This window comes from Orussus abietinus, unplaced genomic scaffold, assembly GCF_000612105.2.
Source record: "Orussus abietinus isolate OABI.00-Male unplaced genomic scaffold, Oabi_2.0 scaffold50, whole genome shotgun sequence".
Classification (NCBI taxonomy): domain Eukaryota; kingdom Metazoa; phylum Arthropoda; class Insecta; order Hymenoptera; family Orussidae; genus Orussus; species Orussus abietinus.
The window spans coordinates 157-6,560 of record NW_019394232.1 but is presented as its reverse complement, the minus strand read 5'-3'; the positions used below and the strand labels follow the sequence as shown (position 1 = coordinate 6,560).

General features: G+C 45.9%; 1 non-coding gene across 1 annotated transcript; it reads left to right on the top strand.

Annotated features, from left to right (window-relative positions):
* Positions 1 to 5,847: 5,847 nt before the first annotated feature.
* Positions 5,848 to 5,921, top strand: Trnai-aau. Its single transcript has one exon. It is a non-coding gene; the product is annotated as a tRNA-Ile (tRNA).
* Positions 5,922 to 6,404: the final 483 nt, after the last annotated feature.

Here is a 6,404-nt window from a genome sequence, read left to right as displayed (position 1 = left end):
ACGGGGTCGACTGACCGAGGAGGAGGTGGAGGGTCGCCGGCGACAGTGGGTGGGAGTGCGCCGCGCACTCGGCGGCGACTTCCTCTTAGGCCGCCCTGCGCCCCTCTGACCCCCTAACTCCCCTCGACCTCCCAACTCCACCTCCACGCGCTAGCGCGCTCCAAGGTTTCCCTTCGTCCGTGCTTTTCACGGCGAGGGGCTTTTGCCCCCGCAAGGAACGGCAAAATGGAAAAGTGGAATATTCCCACCTAGTGGATATGAGACCGCGTTTACACAGAATTCTAACCTCAAAGAAAATCTAAGAACTTCGGGATTTCTCGGGGGGAGTGGTGAGCAAAATGGCAAGAGCTGATTTCACCCCGGGAAGAGATGTCATCGAGCCAAAGAAATGTTTCCTTCGTTCAAAGAATAATTATTTGAAAGAAAGGTCGGATCCTATTTTCTCGATTTTATTCTTCGAAGTAACGAGATCTTTCTTTTATAACTGATACGAGGGGATGTTCATGAAATGAAACCGGGGTTCGGCAAATCGTTGCAATCGATAGTTTTAGATAGTTTCCGCGTTTCCGACGCGTTCTTCCCGTGGAAACCCTTAAATCATCCGAAGGCTTTGCATATCTACCATCTAAATACGGGACTCCCTTATAGCTTCACTTAAACTCCAGCTTATCTTCGAAAGTGCCAACCCTCGAAACAATAAAGATGCGCTATCGTTGCGAAACCGTGCTGTTTACAACCCCGGCTAATCTGCCGCTAATTATTAGAACTTTCGGAAGAATCGCTCGAGAATCGCCTTTCCTCGTTGTTGGTCGCGACCCGAGCTTTTGCCTCCATTCCTGGGGCAAAGGACACGCTATCTCGACTAAGCCTCGACTTAAAAAAGCCTTCGTGCTGCAAATGGATCGGAATGTCCGTAATATTGCCTCCGAGATTACCAACAACCGATGGAAAAATGAAGAAAAGCCGGGCGATAAAGAAAATGCGACGCGTTCGCTTGTGGGAAATCTTTCCAGATTCGTGGAAAGCTTCGCGAGGATCGTTAAGACGATCTGGCGTCAAGGAAGGATTTGCGAGGATTTGCAGAGGACCTAAGTAAGTCCGGCGAATTATTCCGGACAACTCGGACACAATTTCCAGAACGACATTTTCCCACTTCGGTGTTCCTTTTATGTCGCAAAAGTCACGCCATCGGTAATCACCTCGTTCCAGAAACCCTTTCGTGCCGAGACCGGATGAAGGTACTTAACGTAAATGTTGCAAAACTCTTAAATCGTCCATGACGTCAAATGTCGAGTCGTGCAAGCTCCAAATTTCCTGAACGATGGAATAAAAAAAGGGGGAACTTTCCCGCAGAACTTTTGCCGGTAATTCGTGGAGAAGTGATCCCTAGACTTAACCGACCTACATTAAGCATTTAATACCCCCGGTGAGGGGGTGGTTAAAGAACCAAGTGTCAAGGCCAGTATTGTTAAAAGAGAGCTCCTTAAACTGAGAAAAGTGGCTCCCCGGAGAGTCCGGCACAATTTTCCTGAAATCCGCTCCCACCTCGTCGACCGTGGTTATTGCAAGTCCTATTTAATCCGACATTTCTCGAAGTTACGAACGATCTTCGATCGGCCTTGACGGATTTTGAGTATCCGAGTGGTGGTTAAAAATTAGCGAGACCAGTCGCAACTAATGGCCGGTCTGCAATGATCGTGGACCTAGAAGCTAACGATTGGCCGGTCCTGCTGAGGGGATAACGAGCCACTTCCGCAATTGCACGGTCGTCCATTTGTAAGTTACTCTGATTACGAGTAGAACCGTCCCGCATCTTGTTATGGGATGCAGTTATCAAATTGTTGTTTCAATATAATCCGCTTAGAGGTCAATTGACTTTACGACCTACGAGCACATAAACGTATCGAACACTTTCGACGGTGTAACTTATCACTTGACTTAATTTCCGGAGGCGCTCCAACCGATGGAAGATCAACCACTAAGTCGCGGCAAAGTGCTACCCTCGCAAAGGAACGTTTTTCAAAGACGTCGGGCCGATTATATCCCCGATAAATTGTAAATTCATGCCATCGGCACTTTGACTTCCTCAACTAGAAATTCATCGTTTATAAGGACTCTCCTCGGAAAGGAGCAATTTTTCAAAGCGTCGAGGACCCTTTCCTCAAATTACAAATTTCCGCCATCGGCACTTCTTCCAAAGGAAATTTCCTCGGATGACAAAATTTCTTATCACGAAGAACCCTTACATGATTAAGGCGACGTTAAAGTCCCGAATCGCCTCTTTTACCGCTGAAGAGACTCTAAAAAAAATTAAAGTAAAACTATCTGGTTAAAAAAAAAAACACTCTAGGCCATTACAATGTTTAAGCCAAAGTGTGAGAATACCGAGCAGGCCGCTTCGCGTGTTGACAATGGGAATAAATTGAACTGACGAGATTGCTGCCATAGCTGGTGACCGACCTATTAAACTACCGCCAATTGAGCGTTTGTGCCGCACATGATAGTGCCTTCGGCAAACAAGAGTTTCAAATACTATAGACCGCAACAACCCTTTGGAATTGAGCTTCTCCCTAAAAGCAATTCAATACAAGATCTCGACTAGTAAAGAAATTTCGCCCCCCAATTATGCAAAGATGGATTCAAGGGGGTCCAGAAATTTGCTAATCCGAGCTCTAAGATATTTTCCGCTTAATGAAGGCCGCAGTTGTCGGTCTCGAAAGCGTCGCTTTGTAAACTCTTATCCTAACTTCTGGGCGAAATCCTCCAGGTCTCGATTCGAGTCCTCCAGTTTGCGGACGACAGGAAGTATGCCCGAGAGGACGACGACAGAATGAAAACTCTTCAGGGGATCTTCCGCAGGCGGAAGTCGAGACGCGCATTTCCCGCGCCGGATAATCCGTCTTAAGGGTTGAAGCAAGACGGAAAAACAAGAACGGGGAAAATGGAAACCAAGCTCGGAAAAGGGGATATACGTATATCGAGGCATCAGCTCTTACGCTTCTAAGATCCGATGTCTCCGAGGCGACGGTCTTTGTTCACCCTCATAAAAGAGTTTCAAATCTCGGATTTCTCCGAGAAGATAACTAGAAACACGGAGGAAGTAGGGCGAATGTGGAAAAGTAGTTGAGAATGAGACTCGGATGAGAAGAAAAGAGCTTCATCGCGGTTTCGGACGTGACGGTAGTGGTGCTCTCATTAAAAAATGCTTCGAAAAAAAAAATCCGATGCCATCAATTTCCCCCTTTAGACAAATAGGACGGTTCAATTTCAAAAAATTACATTTTACTTCCCATTTCGTCGAGTCATATATTTTTTAAATATAGATCTAAAGAAAATTGGCCTATACCGGTTCCCCTGGAAATTCGACCATGGCGAGGTTAATTCAGTAATTATTAAAAGAAATTAAAATTCAACATCGGGACATTTTCCTTTGCGTCACTCGGAATGTCGTCCAACACGGGAGACTACCTGACACGGAAAACCACGGCGATAACACCTTTGGGAACTGCAGTGCGTGGAATCCTTTTGATCCCGCACTCGACGTACTCGTCTTCGTAATCGCCCGTGGACGGACGGAAAATAGAAAAGAGGGAACGCTTGTCATTTGTTCTTTGTGCCCACCGAGGCAAAACGAATGCACGCGGTTCGACGAATATCGGGAGGTATCATCGCCGTGTACCCGAGGAACATCGTCATGAATAATCAATTCTCTACCAGATAGAAGTTCCAAAGTTCCGACATTTCCTCCCTAGATCCTTCCCGAAAACCTCTGCGGCCCCCTACAGACAAAATGCCTGTTAAGAAGTGTACGACACGCCTTAATGGAGCGTTTACAGAAAAATGAACGCCTCGTAGAGCTACGATTCAAAAGGATCGAGAGTTCGGCGCCAAGTACAGGGGACGGGGAAAATCGGAGGAGCGATCGATCGATCCTTGGATCCGAACTCGGAGCTTCCCCGCTGGTCTGGGATCAATCGGGAAGGAAGAGGGTGGCGAATCTCCGGCGAGCGTTAAAAGTTCGCTTCATCAATTCGGTCACGTCGACTTTTCTCGTCCCGTTGGGTCGACGCGATAAATCTCTCTTCTTGATTCTCCTAGGAGGCCACGCTTCGATGGTTACGGCCTCGACGAGAGACCCTCCTGGAGAGAATTCCAACTTCCCGGAACCTCCGGAGGAAATCCAATTTTTGACCGTTGTTTCCAGACCCGAGTATATCCGTAGAAGATAAATATACAAGGGAGGAGCTGGAGGTGGTCGAGGTTCGAACGAAAAATTCGGCTCTTAAGGGCGCAGCCTGATTAGCACCCTGAGCTTGAGAAGATATCCGACATTTCTAGTAACTTGTCCTTAAGGGTGATTTCTTCGTTCGCTGTTTTCCTAGCTCCTTCTAAAACTGATTTTTCGTCGTTCCTTCCAAAAGTGATTTTTCGTCCTTCACTCTAAAAGTGATTTTTCCGTTGATTGTAAGGGTGTAAGGGCGAAGGGTGGCCCGACACGTAGCCTGATGGGCAGGCTGACAAGCAGCCTGTTGCGTGACCTGGCCGATCAATATCTGTGCGGGCGTAACGCTCCTCGGGTACTCTTCCGTATCAGGACAGGTGAAGGGGTTGCAACGCACGCTTCGGCTCTTCTTCCAGCATATCGTGTTTCCCGTCGACTGGATACAAAGGAAGTTTCCCTGCTCCGAACTTGGGGAGGGCCGGGACTTGGGCATCACACGTCGCGGGTGTCCAGGAGTTTGCCATTTCCCGGACTCCCGGAGATTCCGGCAAAACGTAAAACGGGGAAAAACCGGAGCCTCGTCCGGAGGACGTGCTCTTTGATCAGGAAGCCGGAACAGATACGAGAAGTCGTGGTTGCCGGAGATTACGAGGTTGATAGGCATCTCCGGGAAAGTCGGCTCCCGTTCGCCTTTTGGGGTCGAAGGAGTGGAAGGACTTTCGATTAAGCGAGTCCTGGTGGACGTTTCGGATGTCAAGATCCAGAGTCTATCTACGACGTCAAGCCCGATAATTCATCAACAAAATTCTAAGACGTGGAACTTCTACCTCGGCAAAAATTTCTAATTCATATTCATAATTCATCTTCATGTTCCCATGTGCTCGATTTACTTTAAAATAGTCCCCGTTTCTGAATATCGAATAAATCCGCCGGTGGGCGTACGTTGTGGCATTAAATATGAAGCCTGCGTCAACGAGCAGGCCAAGAGAATATCTGAATATCTGATTGATCGTTGCCGACCAGTTCTACGTACACCACCGAGGGATTATTTAGAGCCCTCGAATCGTACGGTAATGAAGGAGCATATTGATGATCGTCATCGTAGCACTTCGTCCCCGAATATCGCTGTCTACGTATCTTAACCAAGCCTATGAGAATGGCGAATCAAACTCAATAGCGTATTCAATTTAACCGTCGAGTTGAATCCCTTGAGTTAGGTGTTAATTGAACAACTGATCGAATTGGTGAAATGCCAATCGATTGAAACGTGACGAATTATGGCCTCAAGTACCACACAATTAACCCTCAATCCTACAATGATTTAAATGCACTTTCACAATAAGGACGATTCTTACCTATCCAATTTTTTTTCCAGGAAAAAATATTTCATGGTTTAATAATTTCTATTCGCCGACTAAATCCGGATCTTTTGAAATAGTTCAATAAATATTTGCCACGCGATCGCGTTCATGGAAACTCTAAACAAGAATTCGGGGTCGATCGGGCTACGATGACGATTTTTATGCAACCTTTTGTGGCCTACTTAATATAAAATATATTAAATTATGGTTTAACACGAGTGATAAAGTTAGGTTATGTCCATTTGAAGAACCATTTCCTACAACGGCCCATTAGCTCAGTTGGTTAGAGCGTCGTGCTAATAACGCGAAGGTCGCGGGTTCGATCCCCTCATGGGCCACATTTTTTTTTCTCCACCCTAACTTTATCCTCTTCCAAAAACTTAAAATCTATTAAAATTATCCCTACGATAATACTCACTGTAAATTTTATTACAGTCAAAGTAGCATTCTCGATGCCAGCTGACGCCTGCCATTCCAAGTGTCTGCTTATCAGCGTTGTTTATCAATCTCCGTCGCCCAATTTTTTAAAGTGGTCCACCTAATGCTAAAAGGGCACGCAACACAAGCAACACAAATGCACAAGCGAAACCATTCGGAAAGCGAGAGAGAGACGGTGATAAAAAAGCTAATAACTTACGAAAGTTACTATTAAAATCAAGAATATTTCGCAGTACATCGATCTCATAGAATTGACCTAGTAAAGATATATTCAATTTTACATTACTTCGCGTGACAAAAAAATCTAAAATATTTCTCTTACTTAAATACGGATTTGAGAAAATCTTATGAAAATGATAGCTCATCGTCTCTCCCCGTCAATC